Source organism: Narcine bancroftii, chromosome 10, assembly GCF_036971445.1.
Source record: "Narcine bancroftii isolate sNarBan1 chromosome 10, sNarBan1.hap1, whole genome shotgun sequence".
In the NCBI taxonomy this organism is placed as follows: Eukaryota; Metazoa; Chordata; class Chondrichthyes; order Torpediniformes; family Narcinidae; genus Narcine; species Narcine bancroftii.
Window position 1 is genome coordinate 7,429,185 of NC_091478.1, and position 23,244 is coordinate 7,452,428.

The window sequence follows — 23,244 nt, forward strand, 5'->3', positions numbered from 1 at the left end:
ATTGAACTATATATCACAGGTATATAGTGAGATATATCTCACATTTCATACTTTCTCTACATATTTGGATCCATTTATGTTCAGCTATTTACTTATTTAAAGCTACCTCCCATTTAAGTCTTGATTTATGAACTCCTTCCTTTCAAGTTTTCTCTTGTAATAATTTATACATATTCAAAATAAATTTCTTGACATCTCTAGTACATAATTCTACTTCATTCTCCACTGCTAATACTAAATCTTGACCAAACATTTCACGATAAAAAATTTCTTGATTTGATGCTAACAACATTTTGTATTTTTGAATATCTTAAACTTTTCCTTCATTCTACTAAAAGTAATAAATTTTCCAGTTTTATAACAAAGTTATAAAATCTTTGATTTTCTTAATACCACAATGTTGCCAAAAGTTTAAAAATGTATTTTCCCTAGAAAATGGTATGTCTATTTTGAAATAAAGATGTTCTTCCAGGCATTAAACCTCCTCCAATCTCTTTATCAATTTTCTTCCAAAGGTCAATTATATATTTCAGTATGGATGTTTCTCTATTTGCTATTAAAAATCTTGCATTCCATTTAGAAATAAAATGTTGTGAATCTGTTTCTCCTATTTTATCAAGTTCCCATGAGGGAACATTATTTAAATCATACATTACATTAATAAATCTCAATTGGGCTGCTTTATAATAATTCATAAAATTGGGGAGCTGTAAACTCCCGAAATCATATTTCCAATTCAATTTCTCCAAAGACACCCTAGCCAATTTCTCTTTCCATAAAAATTTTCTAACACAAACATTTAATTCCTTAAAGAATTTTTGGGGAATTGAATTTGGAATCAATTGAAATAAATATTGTATTCAAGGGAAAATGTTAATCTTAACACAATTTTCTCTACCTATTAAAGTAATAGGTAACTATTCCATCTTTCTAAATCCTCTTTAATTTTATTTAATAAAGATAAATAATTTAATTTAATTAATTTTGTCAAATGTAATTGCACACAAATACCTAAATATTTTATTTCAAGATCTGGCCATCTAGATTCAATTGTTTCTTTACATTTTTCATACTCCCCATTTAACTAAAGGTATAATTTAACTTTTATCCCAATTAATTTTATAATCTGATATGTCTCCATATTCCTTTATTCTTATTTTAAATTGTTGCAAAGAATTTAAAGGATCTGTTAAATAAATTTATGTTCGTCTTGCTTCACCTTATTACCCACAATCTTTGAGTCTTGTCTTATTAATTCTGCTAATAGTTCTATTGCTAAAACAAATAAAGCTGGTGACAATGGGCAATCTTGTCGACTTGATGTAGTTAATTATAAAAATGTCAAAATCTGTCCATTATTTACTACTTTTGCAATAGTTTTTTTATACAACATTTTAACCCAATCTATGAATATTGAATCCAATCTACATTTTTCCACAACTTTAAAGAGGACATCCCATTCTAATCTATCAAATGCCTTTTCAGCATCCAAAGTCACTGCAACACTCAGGTTTCCCCTTTTTTTGAACCAAATGTATCTAATAAACCTCACTACATTATCTGCAGATTTCCAACCTTCAACAAATCCAGTTTGATCCATATGTATTTAATTTTGGTAAATACTTTGCCAATTTATTTGTTAATATTTTGGCTAATATTTTATCAATATTTAATAATGAAATTGGTCCATAAGATTGTATCTTTAACTGCAATTAAAATAGGATTACAGCAGAGAATGTACCTTCATAGCATAATTTAACACCTCCATAAATTGAGGTATTAAACGATCTTTAAATTTCTTATAAAATTCCACAGGAAATCCATCTTCTCCTGGCAATTTATTATTTTGCAATGAACTCATTACCTCACTAATTGCCCTTGCCATAAACACTAAATTCAAATCTTTCTGTTCCTGATCATTTAAACTGGGTAATTTGAGATTTAAAAACTGATCAACGTTATTTTCCTCTGAATGATATCATTCAGAATAAATTTCCTTAAATACATCATTTATTTCTTGTGTTTTATATGTAATAGTCACTGAAGATTTTTTTTAACTACATTAATTACTCTGGAGATCTGTCCTCCTTTCAAGTGCCATACTAAAACTTCGAGCCCTTTCTCCTAATACATAATATCTGTTTTGTTCTTAGAATTAATTTTTTCAGTTCAATATGTCTGAATAGTGTTCTATTGAAGTTTTTTATTAACTGCTTTTTCTTTTCTTCAGAAGGATTATTTTGTGAATCTTTTTCTAATTTACCTATGTCCTGTTCTAATTGATTTGCCTCTTTTATATATTCCTTTTTAATTTAACCAAATAATTTATTATTTGACCTCGATTACGCTTTTAATGCATCCCAAATAATGCACTTATTATATATTGAATTGAAATTCACTTGTAAAAAAAATTAGTTTTCTCCTAAAATCATAAAAAATCTACTCTTTTAATAATGCAGTATTAAACCTCCATCGATATGGTATATTTTTTCCCTCTAAAATTGAACATCAGCAAAATGATCAGAAAGTATTATTTCTTTATATTTAACTTTACTAATTCTTCCTTGCAACTGTGCTGATATTTTTTTTAAATTCTATTCTCGGATAAAAGTCATGTCTATGAGAAAAATAGAATAATCTTTCTCTTTAAAATTCAATTTTCGCCAAATATCAACTAAATATAAAACTTTATGTAGTCTTCACTGCCTTAGCTTATTACTGTTTTAGTTGATACATCCAGTAACGGGTCAAGACAATTAAAATCACCTCCTTTTAAAACCTTTTCCTCCACTTCCACCAAAAGTAGAAAAGAATTCTTTATAAAATCTTCATTATCTACATTTGGTGCATAAATATTCATAAATGTCCACATTTCAGAATAAATCTGACAATTAATCAAAACATATCTCCTCACAGGATCCAATTATAGCACACATGTCAAACTCTGGCCCGCGGGCCAAATTTGGCCCGCGATATAATTATATTTGGCCCGCAAGATCATTTCAAAAATGTATTAGAGGTGGCCCGCTGGCCGCCGCGCCAGTATAGCGCATGCACAGTAATACTACAAATCCCAGAATGCATTGGCGTCAGCCCGCTAATCGCCCCCACCTCCTCTGTTTACGTTGCAGGGTCTCACCGTGGTCTCTGGTTTTGGGGCCTGGCCGGTGTCAGGGGAAGCCAAGGCTGCTTCCCAGTGCCCGGAACCGGAGGCCTCGGGCCTGACCTTGCCAGGACCATTGCCCACTCCCCCTCCCTGCCGCAGGCCGACCCGCGACTCACAGTGACGGTGCCGCTGATCCGCCGAGATGCTGCCCTGCAGCGAGAGCCGATGCCCCCGCACTGTCGTTGTCCAACCCGATCGCCTGCAAACCCCGCCCTCCCGCACACAGGCCTGAGTAAGTATTATGAACTTTAATCTCAGGATAAAACGATCTTCCAATAGTTTCATGTCACAGTGATGAATATATTCCTGGGTTAAAAATGGTCCTGCACCTGGATACAAGCTCATTAGGCATAAAACTTGAAAAGTGTGTAAATCAAAGGATATCTGTACCAATGGAATAACCCTGCTAGAGTTCATGCCCACAATCAGTCACCCATTTGATTGTTCCAGGAATCATGTTATTCTCCCACATTCTCAATAGCCCTCAGATTTTACTATTCGACAGCACACTAGCAACATTTGACAAATCCTCTATAGAGAAATATTATTTCTTGAATATTTTATTTCTCATTTGTTAATGCTTCTGGAAAGAGTTTATCCAAAACTATTATTAAACATTTATTTTAATAAGAAAAAGTTTAACATTACATATGTTGAAAGAAGAGAAAACATGCAGATATTGTTGAAAATTTTCAATAAATATTTAGTTTGGCCCTCGACTTAGTCCAAGTTTTTAATTTTGGCCCTCTGTAATTTGAGTTTGACACCCCTGCATTATAGTATTGTAAATTTTTATTGGTAATTTTTTTTTAACTTGTTTAACTACTCCTCTTTAGAATTAAAAGATGAAGCTATAAGTTGACCCACCCAATCTCTTTTTAATTTAGAATATTATTTTTCTGTCCAATGAGTTTCTTGTAAGATGCAATATCAACCTTTTTCTTAAAACTTAATATTCTTTTCCTTTTAATTTGACTATTTAGCCCATTAACATTAAAACTAAGAAATTTTAATTTATTTTTATCATCCATTATCCTGAATCAAAGTCTCTTCCAATTCTGTATTCCCAGGTCTCCTTATCACCTCTAACCGGCTCCTGTTTAAGGTCTCTGTCTGATGAGAAAAAAGTAGAAATAGAATTAAAAGAAAAAAAATTCAACAAACAAAATATTACTTAAAAATAACCCCCAACCCCCCCCAAAAAATAAGTGCTGAATGAAGATATAGCAACACTACTTCCCTCCACCATATGGGTCATGACTCCTGCCATGATATGGCACATAATGGTTTGGGAAAGCAAGGAACAACATCCAACCACCCCCCCCCCCCCCGCCACTGGGGGAAAATTAATTATTTATGCATTTGGAAATAATAAATCGCCCACCTCTACAAGATCCACATTAACTTGATCATCAGCAATTAAAGTTGTTTCCATCTGAGTTTTGGCTCCAACTCTTTTTGACAGCTTACAATCTTCTTTGGCACAGCCCTCTTCGGTGTAATTTGAATCTGCAAGACTTTGTACTTCTCGTTGAGGGCTTAAACTCAACAGTTCTTGTTGCTTCTTCTTAATTGCAGCAAGTAACTTTGCAAATAACATAACAATTACAGCACGGAAATCTTTGTGCTTCCTCCAGTAAAGCTCGATGAGCCCTTTCCAGTTCATTTCCATTTGGAAGTTTTCTTCCCCCCCAAGATTTCGAGAATCCATTTTCAAAAAATTCCACTGGATTACCACTTCCTTCAAAATCTTCTTCAAGACCAACAATCTGAACATTATTTCATCTACTTTGACTTTCCAACATATCCATCTTTTCCATCATTTCTTTTCTCTGCTTTTCCAAGAGTACATTGGAATTTTTGACCTTTCAATTCTATACATGCAGATGTTCATATCATTTTTAACCCTCTGCACATCCAAGTCCACTCTTTGAACTGTTGCTTTAACTTCATTCACTTATGAGAAGTATATTTTAACATTTTCATTTTTAACCTCCTTCATATCAGATCTGACTTTTTTGATATCAGCTCTTATAATTTGATAGTAAACATTACAGGTAAGTAAAGTTCTTTCATATTTCAGTCTTTTTATCCAAAACTAGAAGCCACCTCTCCATCATCTTGATCATCTTTACGCTGATCTGATTCTTCTTGATCTCCCTTCTTCTCTTGATCACCAGCTGTTAAAACTTCAGGTGCTCCTGATAGATCTGGTATATTTGTCTGCAGTTCCTTCACTCCACCAGCACTACTGGGAATGGTTCTATGGAGCAACTATTCCAGGGCATTTTCTTCCTCTTGGCACATGCTTGGATGTATACATGTGCATAAGGTTAGTATATTCTTCAAGGGAGATCTGGATTAATCTGGCACCATCTTCCCTGGCGTCCACAGGAGTTGGCACTGGCTTCTGTTGAAAATAGAATGTCATTGCTGGAGTTAGTCATGGGGGGCTTTGGAACTTGAGGCCCAGGCTCCAACTGTAAGGTAGGCTGCTCTTCTTTGATTTTCTTAGTTTCTTTATTTACAATTTTCTTGTCTCTTACTACTTTCCTTCCTCTGGCTGCCATGTCCAACAGTTTCCACGTAGGTTCCGGAGGATTTTAATATATTTTAAATTTAAAATTGTTGATTGAGGCTTTGTATTTTAATCCCTTGGGAGAGTTGAGTCCACCTCCTTTCCCGATGCCATTTCACTCCACCCCCCAGCTTTATTAGTCTCCAATTATGGTCCCTTATACATCCAATTGATGTACAATCTGTATTCATCAACTACAGCTCAGCCTTCACACCATTATTCCCTTAGTGCTTGTCAAGAAGCTACAAACTCTTGGCTCTGCACCCTGCTCTGCAATTGGATCTGTTAAAGTTTGTATTTTTATGTTGTCCAGAAAAAAAATTACAGATTTATTTATATCGAAATACCAGTCACCATCTCTGAGCTGGGACCAGAAAGAAACCTGAGGTTGCCAGAGAGAAAAACACATTCCAGACAAGACAATTAACACCAATCATCTGCTTATGCAAAGCCATTACTTCAGCCATTTCCTGGGTTCCTGGGCAAAGAAACATTCAAGTGGGCTCACAGATACGATAATATCTTATAACACAGAAGCGCTAGATAGGTTGTTCCATTTATCAAACTGTTAACGGGAAAGCCCATTCATAAAAAGCTTCCTCCGCAAGCACAGTTGTTCAGGTTTCACAAACTGTCAGATGCGATTTGAATTCTCAAAAGCTATAGAGTGCACCATGTGACTCTAATGGCACCAGCTCAGTCCTAGCCTAATATTGTTCCAGCTAAGAAGCTTTCCTCTCCATTGCTAACTTTAATGGCTTAATGTTATTGTGAAACCAACTATTTACATATGATAATTAAAGACCAGATATCAGGCATACGAAAAATGGATGTCACTGTGAATTTTCCAAACTACTGTTAATTCCATATGCAAGAAGGATATCTTTTAATTATGACTTGTACATGTGAATAAATGATTGACGTCAATCCAATTTTGTCTTTAAATGCTAGCGATACCTTGTGTAAGATCTGAACTTGTAACAATAATTTCCAGAGATTTCTATCAGATTTGTGTGCAAGAAAATGCCTTGCATATTGTACTTTCTCACTGCAATTTTCTTTTTAATGAGATTCTGGTATTAACCACAGTGTCACCGTCTACCTGACATAAATACTACTCATTCCCACTGGCGTGACTTGAATAAAATCTGTCTCTTGTATTTTCTGGTTCTGCTGTGTATTTTTGTACCTTGACAGGCGGGACGATTATCATAGATCCTTGACTTCCTCATTGAAAGATTGCAGTCATTGGAAACAAGGTCTCCTCACTGATTATCAACACAGGTGTACCTCAAAGATGTGTGTTTAGTCCACTGCTCTACTAATCTTACACCCATGATTGTGTGGCCAGGCACAATTCCAATGCTGTCCACAAATTTGCCCATGACACCACAATTGTCGGCAGAATCACAAACGGCATTGAGGAAGCATAGATGGGGGGGATGGGACGTGATGTGGTAGAGTCCGGACGTGGAAATCCGACTCTCCTGGGAATTTGTTTTTAAAAAAAGTGCTATATAAGTAAAGTGCAAATTACCAAACCTATTAAAAACTGCTTTATAAATTCTATACAATGCTTTAATTATGTCACCTAAAAGAGTGAAGATTGTTGCTGCCCCGTCGTGAACACACAGTAAGAAGACCAGATAAAGAAAAAAGGCCTATTGTCTCCATGGATTCAGGAGGTAAGGTAAGTGCTCATCCTAAACCGAGCCATGCCCCTGTGGGGGCCATCTGATGCTCAGTAGTGCTATCACAGCTGTCTCTCTCATAGTTTTGGGATAATTGGCATTCCAATTCTTTTTCTTAAGTCAAGGATGTCTTGCCTCTGCTCCAGTTCTTTGGGATACAGAAGTGATTAACAAAACAGGAAAGCAATTGGTCAGAAAATGATAAATTTCTTAATTTTAAGATCAGTATAATTCTAATTTCAATTTAATTGAATAAACACTAGACAAACTACAAGACCAGAAACAGATATAAATAGAAATAATGCAGCATCAGAGTCCGATGGTAGAGGGGTAGCAACTGTTCCTCGTCTGGTGGTACAAATCTTTTTTCAATATTTTTATTAACATTGAAATTTCACATCCAAAAATAGAGTACATTCAGACTGATGCATCATCAATAATTCCAAAATACTACAAGTTATGTAAATCTGATAGGTTTTTATTAGCAATAGAATGGAGGCATGTCCCTGCTAGTCGACTGTCCTGATTAGAGAGGGGGCTGTGGGACAGTCACCTTGATTCAGGAGTCTGTGTGAGAAGCCACAGGACAGTCAGCCACGGGCCGTATCCAGACTGCGAAACATACATACAGTGGTTTATCACACAGATATATGTTAGAAGTCAAGAAGATGCACTTAAATCCTACCATTTGAACCAAGGTATCCCATATTTTAATCAAATAGATTGTATTGATATTTTATTTATTATAAAAAAAGTAAAATCTAAACCTACTACCAAAAAAGAAGCTGTTTGGCCAAAAAAAAAACAGGATTCTTATCAGTGACAAATTATCTCATTAATCAACATTTCTACCTTAAAAACAAATCAAAATTATAAAGGTAACTCGAAAAGGATCCCCACATTGTTTGAAAATTTGCATTCAAATCTGAAATTGAGCATCTAATCTCTAAATTTAAACATGATGACGTCACTTAGCCATTGAGTATGATTAGGTGGGGTAACGTCCCACCATCTGAGCATTTAAAGATGACTTTAAAGTTGTGTCACTCTCCACCAATACCAAATAAAGCTGTTAAGGGATTAACCTTAAAAATGCAGAAAGTTTGAAATCTTGTGGCTCCCATACCTTTTTCCTGATGGCAGTAGTGAGAACAGAGCATGTCATGGGTGATGTAGATCATTGATGATTGCTGCTGCTACTCTACCACAGCAACAGTCCATGGATACTTACTCAATTGTGGGGAAAGTTATTCCTGTGATGTATTGGCTATGTCCATTGCCTTTTGCAAGGCTTTCCACCTCTGATCCCCAATAATCGTACACCTCTGGTTTTCCCTTCCTAAAGTCCTCAATCAGTTTGTTGGTTTTGGTGACATTGAGAGAGTGGTGGTTGTTAGTATACCATTCAGCTAATTTTTCAATCTCTCTCCTTTATGCTGACTCATTACTTTTTTTATACAGACCACTTCTATGGAATCCTTAGCAAATTTATAAACAGTGTTGCTGTACTGAGCCATGCAGTTGTAGGTGTAAAGTGAGTAGAGCAGGGGGCAAAGTATACAGCGCTGTGGTGCTCTGGGACTGGTGGAGATTGTGGAGGAGATATTCTGAACTGCTGGAATTTGAAATAATCCAATACATTTTTAAAATATCTTTTACCCAACAGGAAATTTTGCCTCATCCTTCATTTGTCATTTCTCCCCATGCCATGCACTAATAGCAGCTTTATCCCAAGCTGCCCACATTACCTCTTTTAGTTTCCCATAATATGTTGCCAAGAATATCCAAATAAATACTTCCACTCTTGTTGCTTCAACATATCAAATATAGCTACTGTTCTCAGCTTGTAGCATCCTCAAACAACGTGATCCATAGGACGTAATGTATCCTACTAGCAGCCACTGGCGTTCCAACGTAATAATTTATCGGATATATGCAATTGCATCTCTTGTGATGAATTTTCCTTTGACATCCATAAACACAAATCTTTGATAAATAATTGAACTATTGAAATCACACTGGTGGTGTTGGATCTTATAGTTCTATCTAATAACCTAAAGGTGTAAATTTATTAACTCAACTAAGGTTAGCCAAGATTAATTTTGCATCAAAATGATCTTATTCAAGGTGTATGTATTTTTTAAAAAAAAAAAACATTTCAAGTGAATAGTTTCAGTTTCATTAAAATGACGTGATTTTGTGCAGGAACATCTCAAGATCATAATGAGTAACACACGATTTTTAAAAAATTCCTACATCTTGTAGGAAATAATCTCGACCACTACCAGAAGCCTGGTGTTAATTTTGCAATACTGCAAAGGATGTACAGAGGGCATCTGAATTGTTGCATTTATTTTGCAGCTTGAGCTTTACACGTTCTGCATGTTTCAGTCACACAACTACAGGGCATCTTATATGATTTAAGAATATTTAATCTGAGAGATTATCTTTATCCATATTTACCAAAGATTTGTATTATTTTTGATAAATCAAACAATAGTAAATGGAATCCTGGAGGCGTTGGGTTTAGCTCTTAAAATTAAGCATTCAAAAGTAATTAGATTTATTATTAAAATTCAGTAGCTGTTCTACCTTTTGCCCTTTTATCATACTGACTGGAGCAATCATAACAAGCTGTCAGAAAATTTTGAGAAATATTTGTGGAAGATTAGCATGAGTTGAGCAATTTTAACTCTGAACTGAACCCACTGTAATTCGGCTCTCATCACAATCAATTCAAGCAAGTCCATAAAAAATAATTCAGAATTAATTGTAAAAGAATGATTGTATTGAAGAGTCATTGGAAACCAACATGATCTCTTTGCACTCAATTTACGTTTTGGATTTATGAGACTTTGATTGTGACCACAATACAAACGAGATGATCCATTGACTGAATAAATTAAAACAACTGGACTAATTGGAATCCTGTGGATGTATTGCAGCCCATCCATTCACAATATGCACTTGATGTAACATTGTCAAAAACTGAATAATTCTGAGGAGAAACTAAACACCATCATGCGAGATGATTAGCATTAGTCAAACTAATAGGGCTAAAGATGGATCAGTCTGGATGGTTTGCACCTGAGGATCCTAAAACAATGTCTATTAAAATAATGGTTGCAACAGATATAATCTTCCAAACATCCTTTGATTCTGGAGAAATGTCAGGTTTGAATGACTGCCAATTTGACACTCCAATTTTCAAAAAGGAAGTGAGGTAATAAAGGACGTAACTAAAGGCTAATCATCTTATCAAGGAAAACGTACGAGATAAATGAAATCTAAACAGCCCATCATATCCCATCAACCAAGAAGATGGTACTCATTCTCATCCTACCTTCCATTACTTGATTTGTAATGCTGCAGATCCAAAACTTGAAAGCATTTACAGTCACTTGTAAATGTGGGAAGGGTTTGTGATTCCACCAACCTCACAGGTAAATGTTAGACATTTGCCACCCTTCTAATTCGTCTACCGTTTAATTTTAAGTTGATGTCTCAATGTTTTGGAACCCTCAGGTGAGAGAAATATGTACTTTCTAATGACTCTTTCTGGGTCACTCTTATTATACACTTCAGTGTTGTCTGTTTCAAAGAGAATTCCCTAGCTTGTGCAAAAGTAAATTACAGAAGCTGAAAATCTGAAATAAAGACAAATACTCAGTAGTTCAGGCATCCTCTCTGGAGAGAGAAACAGGACAAATATTTCAGTTCAAAGATATTTCATCCTTATCCAATCATCCTTCATAAATAAAATTGGGAACATTGTTGCAAATCTCTTTTGCATCTTCCGTGAAGTGGTGCACCTATTCAGATCACAGAATAATTAAATATGAATATGCTATTCCAAAAAAATACTATTTCCAGCAGAATTCCACCTCATTTAAAATTCACATATAGAAAAATAGTGTTAACTGTATTACTATAAATGCAGGAAGAAGCTAAATTTACACATTTTCAACATTCATATTTTTTATTTGAAATATCAATTTCAGCAAAAACACTGAAAATAAAAATGATCTTATTCATAATTATCATATTTTGGATATCTTCTGTTGCAATTAACTACTTAAATTTGATTTTTCTTTCCTCTTATATTGAAGATCTTTAGATTATTTTGATTTGTGTGAGTATATGGTTAATGGCAGGATTCTTAGCAATATGCAGGAACAAGGGGATCTCAGAATCAGAAATTATTGTCACGAACAAGTCATGAAATTCGTTGTTTTGCAGCAACGCCACAGTGAAAATATTGATGTAAACCACCTTACAAAATAAATATAGTGCACAATAAGAAAGTAAGACAGTGTCTTTGGTCCATTGATCATTCAGGATCTGATAGCAGCAGAGAAGAAGCTGTTCTTGTGCTGTTGAGTGCTCGTCTTCAGGCTCCTGTATCTTTTTTCTGATGACAGCAGATCGTGGGGGTCTTTGAGGATAGCGGCTGCTTTCTTAAGAGACCGCCTCTCGTAGATGTCCTTGATGGAATGTAGACTGGTGTCCTGTGATGTGGCAGGCTGAATTAACAACTTTAGTTTTTTTTCTTGTCCTGCACTTCATATCAGAGTGATGCAATCACCTGGAATGCCCTCCACAGTACACCTGTAGTATTCGAGAGTCTGGTGACATACCGAAACGCCTCACAGAGTATAGCCCTCGTTTGTGATTGCATCGACATGGAGGCTTCAGGACAGATGGTCAGAGAGGTGACACCCAGGCATTTGAAATTCTTGACCCTCTCCACGACTGAACCCTCGATAAGGGCTGATTTGTTTTCTCCTGACTTCCTCCTGAAGTCCAAAATCATCATGGTTTTGTGAACATCGAGTTGAAGGTTGTTGGTGTGACACCACTCCACAATCTGATCTACTTCCCTCTGGATGTATCCACATTGCCATTGTGTTACTGCTGACAAATGTGGCAAATATGTAGATAGCATTGGAATTGTGCCTGGCCCCACAGACATGGGTGTATAATGGTAGAACAGCAGGTTAAGCACGCATCCTAGAGATGTGCCAATGTGCAATAAAAATATTTTTTTTAAGAGATGTGCTGATGTTGATAATCAGTGAGAAGGAGACATTGTTTCTAATTCATACTGGCTGTAATATTCCTATGTGGAAATCAAGGATCCAGATGCTGGGGGTGGGATGCAAGCCCAGGGTTGAGAGCTTGTTCACCAGCACTGAGGGAATAATGAAGGCTGAGCTGTAGTTAATCCAGAGCTGAGTGGACAGTCAGTGATATTGTATCTGCTTGAATTGATTGTGATGAGAGCCGAATTACAGTGAGTTCAGTCCTTTGCTTAGGTACTTCTGGCCATGACCAACCTCTTAAAGCATCTCATCACAGTCGTTATTAGGGCTACTGGGCGAGTCATTGAGGCAGCTCCTTCTACTCTTCTTGGGCACCGGGATCATTGATGCCCTTTTAAAGCAGGTGGGAGCCTCTGACTTCAACAATGAGAGATGGAAAGTGTTGGTGAACACTCTGGCTAGTTTTTGGGCACAGATTTTCAGTACCCTGCCAGGTAAGCCATCAGGGCCTGACACCTTGTGAGAGTTCACCCTCTTGAATGCTGTTCTGATATCGGCCTCAGAGACAGACGTCACAGGGTCCTCAGCTTTTGCTCTAGAAATGGAATGAGAAATTACTGCCACATAATAATTTACCAATATTACACTATATATTAAAATATGGAGTAGAATTCATTTAGAATGGAAGATGATAAATTACCAAATACCCAATATGTTGCTGAAACAAAACCAATTAATTCCTTTTACAATGAATAATGTATTTTTTAAGGAATGGTCAAGAAAAGGAATTACAAGAAAAAAAGACTATTTTCTGGGCAATATTTTACTGACATTTGAACAGCTAAAAGATAAATATGGAATATCACATGTTACTTTCATGTTATCAATTAAAAACATTTAAAATAGAAGCTGGGAAAGGATTTAAGGTTGCCTGAATATTTAATCACAGATACTACAATAGTTAAAAAGTTTATTACAAACATGTATATCAAATTACAAAACAACGGAAAAGATGAGGCAATGTACAGGCCCAAACAATGTTAGGAAAATGATTTTAAATATACAAATAAAGAATGAAACTTGGATGGAACTATGTCTGGGTACCTTGACAATAAATGCTCGGTATCGGATGATACATAGACTTCATAGGCTATATGTTACATCTCAAAAATTAAAAGAATGGAATCCTATACTATCTGATAAATGTTTCTGCTGCAAACTTGGGACAATAGTACATTCAATTTGGACATGTGCGTAAGTACAATCCTTTTAGGAGGACTTAAATTCAATATTAAATTGAACTACTAAAAAATAAGATACCAAAAGACCCAAAAATCTTTCTGATAAGCAATATAAAGGATAAAGAGTTAAAATTAAATTTAGATAAATTTCAAAAATGATTTATTAAAATTGCATTAGTGGCAGCAAAAAAAATGCATAATGATAACTAGGAAAATGGAAACATCTTTGAAAATACAATGGTGCTACATGGAAGTGAAGAATTGTATTCCATTAGAAAACATTACTTGTAGTTTAAGAGACAGGTATGCTCAATATGAAGAAATTTGGAACCCATATATAAAGTTTATTAGTAACCACCAACTTCAAACCTCCAACTCTTAATTAGACATGTTATGAAAATGAGCCTTTTCTTATCATCTTTTCTTTCTATAGTTAATGGGAGGTGGAGAGGGAGGGGGCTAGAGTGAAATGGAAATTGTCACTGTAAATATACGTACTGAGTTTATGTGTATTATTGATTTGATATATTATGATGTATTAAGTTTTTTTAATTAAAAACACTACCTGCCCCTCCTCCTATCTTTGTATCATCTACAAACTTGGCCATAAAGCCATCAGTTCCATCATCCAGATCATTGACTTGTAATGTGAAAAGAAGCGGTCTCATCACTTAAACCGGTGGAACACAACTGGTCACCAGCAGCCAACCATAAAAGAACTAACCTGCAGATACATGGAAATATATGAAACATAGATGCATGTGGATGCACTATCCACATTTTTAGGTCAAAATCCTGGAACTCCCTGTACAGCAGGCATTGTGAAAATACTTTCACTGAATTATAGTGGACCAATCACCACTTTCCAAAGGGCATTTGGCAGTAAATGATGGGTTTGACAATTATACCTGCCTCCCAGGAATTAAAAGAAAATGTTAATTACTTTTATAGAACTGTTTATCTTTTGATTTATGATATTTGTTGTTTAGACTTCTCTATGGGAAGCTCTTCGGCTAAAAACCAATTTGTTTTTAATTTAGAGATACAGCATGGCAACATGGTCTTCCTGCCCATGAGCCCGTGCCGCTCAAATACACCAATTAACCTAAAAAAAACAATATTTATTTGTCCCTGGAATAGATGTTCATTCATTATTGAGTATTTTCCAAGGAAATATTCTCATTGAATTTTTTTCCTACTGACCTTTCCATCCACTTTCATTTTCTATTATCCTGTCTGTACAAACATCACATTTTTGAAAGGTCTCCATCTTCTGGTTATTGGAAAGACTCTCTCTTAAACCCAGCAGCATTAAGTTTGATTTGAATCCTAGACACTTCTGCTGATATATTTTCCTTTATCCCCAAGCTGTCAGGAAACGTATTTATTAAGTTACATTTATACAACTCATTGTTGATAATATTCTCCCTTTTTATCTCCTTAAATTTGTTTTTAAACATACAAAACAACTGGTGTATTTAAACCAAAAAACTAACTTCATGCATAACAAACTTTTGTCATAGACACGGCAGCAAAATATATGACAAGGTGCTTTTCCACACCAAATACAAAGCACAAGTACAAACTTATAGAACAGCTTATCTGGCATTCACCAGACTTAGTGTTTTAAGCCAAATGTTTCCTTGCCTCAACTTCTGAAATCATAGGTCTTCTGGTTTAATACTTTGGTATTAGCTCTTAAAAGTCTAATATCTTGATCATTGATCAAAAGTGACAAATTTGTTAATTATGTTACTGACTAAAAACAATCTGCTGAGGAACTCAACAGTTCGAGGAATATCTGTTGGGGGGGGGCAAATTATTGTTGTCGTTTCAGGTCGAGAGACTTTTATTTATGGGTAAATGGAGCATGTGACTATCCGAGAAAGTAGAGATCACAAATAGAATTATATTTTTGCTTATAACGGGCAAGGAAGCTGATTTGATAGTGCCTCTTTGCTATTGTAAACAGTAAACCAGCTAATCAATTGGTACAATTATCCTTTTTACATTATGTATTATTTTTTGATGTTACCCGACATCATATTTCTTCTTCTTTGGCTTGGCTTCGCAGACGAAGATTTATGGAGGGGGTAAAACTCCACGTCAGCTGCAGGCTCGATTGTGGCTGACAAGTCCGATGCGGGACAGGCAGACACGGTTCATCATATTTGGTGACTGTTCAATTGTAGTGCTAATGAACTAGAATACAAACTTAGCTTGGTTAGAAAAATGTTACCAGTTCAAAAATGTAAGCACACCTAGAGATTATTCAGTGTGATACTGACCAATGCTGCATTAATTGTGGTGCCTTCTTTTGAAGGTGACACTAAATCAAAATTTTATTTTCACCTTTAGTTGATTGTCTCTGATTTCATGGCAATAATTGAGGAAAGTAAGAATGTTTTACAAATATTGGGCTGACTTTATAATTATTTGATCATTGGAGATTGTGTGATTTTTTTTTTCTCTCTGTGTAAAATTTGCTTCCCTATTATAACCAGCGCAAAAGTACTTTTTATCCGTCTGATTCTCAGTCAATGCCTGAGATGGTGGAAATTGGTGTAATTGCAGGTTTCCATTCTCTTTAAAATAAAATATGACAGCAGATTGTATGTTGCACGACTGTGTGCTATTAATGGCAAGCAACTGCACCTGAAGTGATGCATTAGTATTCTGGTGCTTTACTGGAAGATTACACTCTGGGCAGTCTATCTCATTGTGTTTGTTTGCAGATGGTGACCTTGGATGTTGAATATGTGAATGAGCCAAAGCTGCTGATGGAAGACTTGATTGTATAGAAATAACCTTGACAATTCCGTTGGTTAAAATTTGTTGCAGTGAACTACTTTAAAATCAAGTCATTGCATTAATCAGTTAGCGATAATCAATTGCATAGTCATATGATGGTGACCGACAAGATGAGCAGTCTGAAAAAAACCCTTTCTCATCTGAGCACATCGGCATATTTTGCAATTTAAGCACACATAGAGACATTGTCTCAATTTATAATCGACTTGAACTTCAGAAAATCAGGGCTGTCACTCTGTTGCTTCATGTCCAGAGGAGAGGATGATGTGTTAAAGTAAATAAAGAGTACATTCTGCTTTGCATTATTTCGATATTTATTGCAGGTTGATAAATGCAACACATTGAAAAGATCTCGAAGCATAGAATTTGTGGGCTTTTGTCAAAAATATACCTGAGGATAAGTATAAACAATTAGGTTTAGTTTGGACAAAAATTCAGGAAGAGAAATGAAATAGGTTGAAAACCCTGAGATTTATAGTGAGGGGTGGAAAAATAATATTGGCTTGCCAGGTTCAAGCTGTAGAAAATTTTAAGTCCTCTTTCGCCAGGAGGACAGTATTGCAAATGCATAATGTGACCATGTTAGATCCTCTTCCTCCTGAGAAACATAGACATTCATTAATGCTGAAAGTGGAGTGAGCCTATGTTAAGATATATTAATAAACCTTACCTTCCAATTTAATTACGTAGAATTTTATACTATAACACACCAACCTAAAGTATGCCAAACAATGCTATGTAATCCATACTCAAAGTGAGTTTTCAATTTTGTGTGTTTTTGTATTCCTTTGTAGGATATCACTGGCAACCCTATCCCCCTTTGATTTCTCCAAGAAAAGGCAATGGTGAGATGTTTTCTTGTAAAGATCCCTCAGCGTAAGATGCTCCAGAAGATTAAGGTATCCACCAAAACTTAGTTGATTGGATTCAAATTTAGTTTGGTCAAAGAAGGCACTGGTTATGGTGGAGGGGTGTTATTCTGATTGCAGGTCTGTGTCTAGTGGTGTTCCATAGTGATCAGTGCTGTGTCTTGCATTGTTTGTGATAATGTTTTAGATGAAAATACAAGTGCTAATTACTAAGTTTTGCAGACAACATGAAAATTGGGAGAGTTGTGAATAATGAGGAAGGTTGTCAAAGAACACAGCAGGAAAAAAATCTATTGCAAATATGGACAGAGAAATTACAGACAGTTTAATCCAGGCAAGTATCAGGTGTTGAACTTTGACAGGTTGAATATAAGAAGAAATTGTCCAGCAAATGGCAGAACTCAGGAACATTGTAGACAGGAGACTGAACAGAGCAAAAAAAACTCTGCTGGAGAAACTCAGTTCAGGCAGTATCACTGAGGGCTCAGTAGTGGAGAGGGTCAAGAACTTCAAATTCCTGTGTGTCAATGTCTCGAAGGATCTGTCCTGGAGCCTTCATGTTGATACAATCACGAAGAAGGCTCACCAGCGGCTATACTTTGTCAGGTGTTTGAAGAAATTTGGTATGTCACCGAAGACTCTCAAACTTCTACAGATGTACCGTGGAGAACATTCTGGATGGTTGCATTACTGTCTAGTATATAGGCGCCAACTCTCTGGACAAGGAAAAACTCCAGAGGGTTGTGAACTCGGCCTGTGATATCACAGGCACTAGATTGCATCCATCAAGGACATCTACATGAGGTGGTGTCTTAAAAAGTAGCCTCCAACCTCAAAGACCCCCCACCACCCAGGCCATGCCCTCTTCACTCTGCTATCATCGGGAAGGAGGTACAGGAGCCTAAAGACAAGCACTCAAAGGCACAAGGACGGCCTCTTCACCCACTGCTGCCATCAGATTCTTGAACGATCAACGAACCGAAAGCACTCTCTTACTTTTTGTGGACTATTTTGTTTTGTATATTATTGTTTAAGATGGTTCATAATATGAATATTTGCACTGTGATTCTGTCGCAGTCCGCCTTTGATCTTCAAGGTGCAGGATGCACCCAGGACCCAATAATTGCACCCAAGACCCAGTAGTCACACCTGGTTCCAGGAGGGCTACTTGGGTGCTGCAGTTTGAAAGGGCCTCTTGTCTGGGTTATAGGGTTATAGATTTTGAGTGATATTACATCTGTAATTTCACAATAAAAGAAACAAAACGATTGTCCAGATCTAAGAAGATAAATTACGATGTAACCTCAGAAATGACCTCATGATTATCTTTAAGAAGAGAGAAAAGTCTAACTGTGATGAGTACAAACCCTATGAGGTACTCAGTTAATTTCCTCCTCTCTTTGACGGAAGTGCTCCTCCCAAATCAATGTAGATTCTGTGCAGTACTTGTATTTATCTTTCACTTTATCAAAACACAGAGGTTAGAGCTGCTTTATTATTTGCATTGAATTCTGCATTCATGTCATTCATCTGATTATAAAATTTAACTCACTAGACTACTGGCCACCTTTTTTTCACCTTTTTTCCAGAGCTATGTTAATTCTCAACATGACTTGAGCCAAATCTGCGCCTTGCATCACATTTAATTTCAGATCTGTACTGTTCTGGTATGCCCCACATTTCAGGAGGCAATTAGGAATCTCTATAATCGATTAATAAATTGAAAGAAAACCTTGGAAAGACATGTGTAGGTTGGTAACTGAACACTAATACCTGTAGTTGAAGTGTCGTAGAGCTTGAGAGCAGCAGGGGGTTATAGATGGCTAGCAGTGAGAGAGAATCCAGGTGGGGAGCAGTGAGAGAACAACAGTGAACACTAGTAGCCCACTCAAATTTCTTGTTTATTTTCATTGTGTGATGACATTGTTTAATGGGTTTAATGTATCATATATGTTGAATGGATGGGGAGGGGGGGTGAAGGAGGGAGGGGGAAAAGGGGAGAAAATGACACTGTGTATATTCAAGAGGGAAATGTTTGTGTGTATTTTGGTCAGTATGGTTCATAGTGTGAAAAATTTTTTTAAATGTAAAAATTAGCTGGATTCTGCACTTTTACATTGCTGACAAAAGGCAGATGTTTCAAGATACATAGAATGAACATTTTTGGACAAGTCTGTGGCAATTCTGTACTTCTGTGAGGGATAGACATGTATTAAACTTTCTCGGTTTTTTGGTTAAATTGCTAATCTTTTGCTGTTGTTTTCCTTAGCTCATGAGCATTTGTAACCCTGAGGGCTTTTGTTTTTGTGATTTGAATACAACAATGAATATTCAGTGTTCAAATTAAAGCTGTTCCTGAGTTTTGGCTTTGAGTCCAAGATAGGTCAAAAGCAATGGTTTGTTCATTTTGACTGTGCATTTTAGTGAGATAATTGCTAATTTCTTCATTGGGGAGACTCCAGACTTGGAGCAATTATCTTTAAAAACAGTTTTCCTTGTTTTTATCAATTCAAATTATTTCGTAGGAATTTAATTCCATGGATGCTGAAAATAGCAATATAAAAATATTTAATTTGTATTTCTGCTTGAGTTTGCAATACACTAACTGCTGCATTCCCTGACTTACAACCTATTGGACTTGCGACCATCTGTTCATGGCAAGCCTCTGAACTACCAAGGTATTTAACTGGTGTGACCAACTAATCTTTGGTCATTGGTGAGTGGCTCAGCAATGCTGTTCCCATAAAAGTCGAGGGCAGATGGTTAGGATTTCTTTTGTTAGAAATGGCCACTGCTTGGAATTTTTTTAAAATTCCAAATATTGTTACATTGGCTTATCTTTCTGCCCACCCTTTTCCCTTATCTAAAACTTTAGAAATGTCTGGCTTCTAATTTTTTTTAAAATTTTGCTATTTGTTCCAGCAAAAGGTCATCAAACCTGAAATATTAATTCTGCTTCTCTTTCCAAGAGTCCTGCCTTAACTGCCAACTATTTAGAATATTTTTTATTATAAATATATATTTTTATTTCAACATCTATAGTGTTTTATAACCATATAACCATTTACGGAGCAGAAACAGGCCATGTTGGCCTTTCGAGTCTGCACCGGTTCACTGATTTTGTGTGCCCTCTTCAGGCATTGGTGATTTTAAGTGTAATGTATCTTTGAGAATTTTAACATAGATACTCTGTACTTTGAATGTGAAATCTCATATTAAAATATTCAAAAACATTGGCTTTGTGGGAGAAGCCAGTGAGTGGCCGTGGACAATAGCTTCTCAGACTGGAGGCCTTGTTTTTTTATTTTCAATAGATTGTAAATGACTTTCCTGTGCTCTTTTATTTTCTTAATATTTCATTTTCTATCTCATCACAATCCTTTCCCCTTCATCTGTGTTTCACAGTTGTATTCAAAATTACATTCACCTTCGTGTCTCTGGAATGGATCTGAATTCACAAACAATGGATATGGAGGCAGTACACACAAATGATCATTGGGCCGGTAACAGGAAATAGTCTGATTTACATAAATAGGATGGAAACCAGAAATAGTTTTCCTGAAGCACATCCGCTTGCCTTTTAAGCTGTGAGTAACATCCTATGCATTCTTTGTCCATTTATATGAAAATAATTCCCATATATATCAGAATACAAGATGACCCATGGATAAGACATCCCCCAGAATTTCCACCTAAAATGTAGGTTTGAGGTAAACTTGCTACATAAGACTATCCCAAGAATGGCATTTAACCGCTGACCAGTCGAGTGATGTTGCTAGGCACATTTAATATACTAATTCACAACATTTTAAAAGCAAATTTCTTAGTAAAGATTAAAATTTTATTAGCATATTTTAAAATAAACCACCATCGGCTCCTTTAAAAGGCTGATGGCAGTCAGACTGAGTGGATGGACCCCATGGGAAAGAGCTGAGACTTCACTGTTCATCAGCTGTGCCAAATGGAAATTGGTATATGCTGTTGACTTTGTTTGCTGTGCACTGTTATTTGAAGGTTTATTAGACAGGTTTATACTTTAATATAAGGTTTGGATTTGATACTTGGTGTACAAGACAAGCCTGCATTTTAGAGTGACTTATTTAAGTTTCAGATACCGTCTTATATGCCGACTTATATAGTGCATTATTGCACAGATATATTCAATTGTAAAGCAGTAAAACAAAAATAAATTTTGAATTTTTTTGGGTCTACATCTATTGCATTTTATGTTTTCAGCCATTATCCAGGACATGTAATTTAGTCTGCTATTTCAATGCAATATGAGGTAGTATGAACAGTAAAGTTTCTCTGATATCATTTATTGCTCAACGAAGAGCGCTAAAAACAGATAAAAAAACACAACGCAGTAGAAACTCAGGAGGTCAAACTGTGTATGTAGCAAAGATAAAGATGCAGAACCAATGTTTCTGGCTTGAGCCCTTCATCATGTCTTGATATACAGAAAGTACATTGTTTGACCTGCTGAGTTTCTCGAGCATTGTGCTTTTACTTCAACCACAATGTTGGATGTTGATTGTGCAAGATCACTTGACCACCTTGTGGATTCCTGCGGATCACGTGACCTCTCTGTCTAGAACCTAGTCCGAAGTCTCATCACCTGCCAATCAAGGTTGAACTCTGACCACCCAGTAGTGCACACCTTACCGTTAGCTAATTTAATAGATTCCACGTCATCACTGGCCAGTTGCTTAGCTCAGAACAATATAAACTCCAACACAGGCCACCTTTCTTTCTCTCTCTCTCTCAATCTCTCTCTCTCTCTCAATCTCTCTCTCTCTCTCTCTCTCTCTCTCTCTCTCTCTCTCTCTCTCTCTCTCTCTGGTTCAAGCCATGAACGTCACTCCATGCCAATCACTACTGTGGGCGTCGCTGGAGGAGTCTTGGTTAAGGTGTGCATTGCACTTGAGTTGAGCCATAGTTCTGCAATAGATCAGTGTTTGCAGAGAGCTGCACCCCTGTTGGTACAGGGAATTGAGTGGAAGTCCCTGTCTGTGAATGTGTACACCTGGGGAAATGTGGTAGGGTAAGCAACCACTGGTATTGAGGTCCCTTGTGCTCAATGTTCCTGCATACACCATTATTGTACAATTTGACGTCATCTCCTGTTTGATTCCTGTGTGTACGATTAAGTTACCTTTGATTATAAAACTAGTGTCCAGACTCTTCTCTCTGTGAACCCATCAAACCTGATACTATTTCCCAATACAACAAGTGTCTGCAGACCTTTTAAAAAAAGATAAAAATTAGTTCATTTCAAAATCCTCTTGCGTGCGTTGGCATCTATTCTTTTAAACAACTTAACATCAAGATTATTTGATTGATTTAAAAGAAATACATTGGAACATCTGAATTAATAAAAACTGATGTATAAAAATGTATTGGTGTGTTTCCAAAAGCATTAATCTGCATGCAAAGTATTAAATAAAAGTGACAAGCTGAAAATACTCAGTAGGCCAAGAAGCAGGTATGGAGAGAAAAGCAGTGAAACTCACAAATCAATGTTCTTTTGTGAGAAAGGTTTATTTTTTTTTTCTGAACAGGCCTCCAGTTTGACATAGCGTATGGTGCACAATTTGACAAGATACAAAAAATCTCCCGAGGCATGTACTTGTAGAATTTATGGCTGTTGGAGGAAGAAATCCTCCTAGAGAAATGCTGGGAGTCGGGAAAGATCATTCAGAAAGAATAAGAGTCGTACTTCATCCTCTGAGGTTGGCGTAAAACTATTCCACAAGTCTCCCTTGAGGGGAAAAAACTGAGGTAATTTTATCAGCAACCTTTATCCTTTAATCAGCTTCACTAAAAGAATATTATCTGGCCATCGT

General features: G+C 36.2%; 1 protein-coding gene across 13 annotated transcripts in view; it reads left to right on the plus strand.

Annotated features, from left to right (window-relative positions):
• c10h10orf90 (chromosome 10 C10orf90 homolog) overlaps positions 1-23,244 on the plus strand; it is a 184,209-nt gene that overhangs the window by 5,062 nt on the left and 155,903 nt on the right. For 8 of the 13 annotated variants that reach the window (XM_069899683.1, XM_069899681.1, XM_069899690.1 and 5 more), the window contains 4 exons: positions 7,343-7,434; positions 17,324-17,428; positions 20,804-20,985; positions 22,960-23,179. The gene's annotated coding sequence lies outside the window, so the exon portion shown is untranslated. Of the gene's footprint in view, positions 1-7,342; positions 7,435-15,792; positions 15,893-17,323; positions 17,429-20,803; positions 20,986-22,959; positions 23,180-23,244 lie in introns of all 13 variants that reach the window. The other 5 variants (XM_069899686.1, XM_069899687.1, XM_069899682.1 and 2 more) reach the window with 5 other exon arrangements.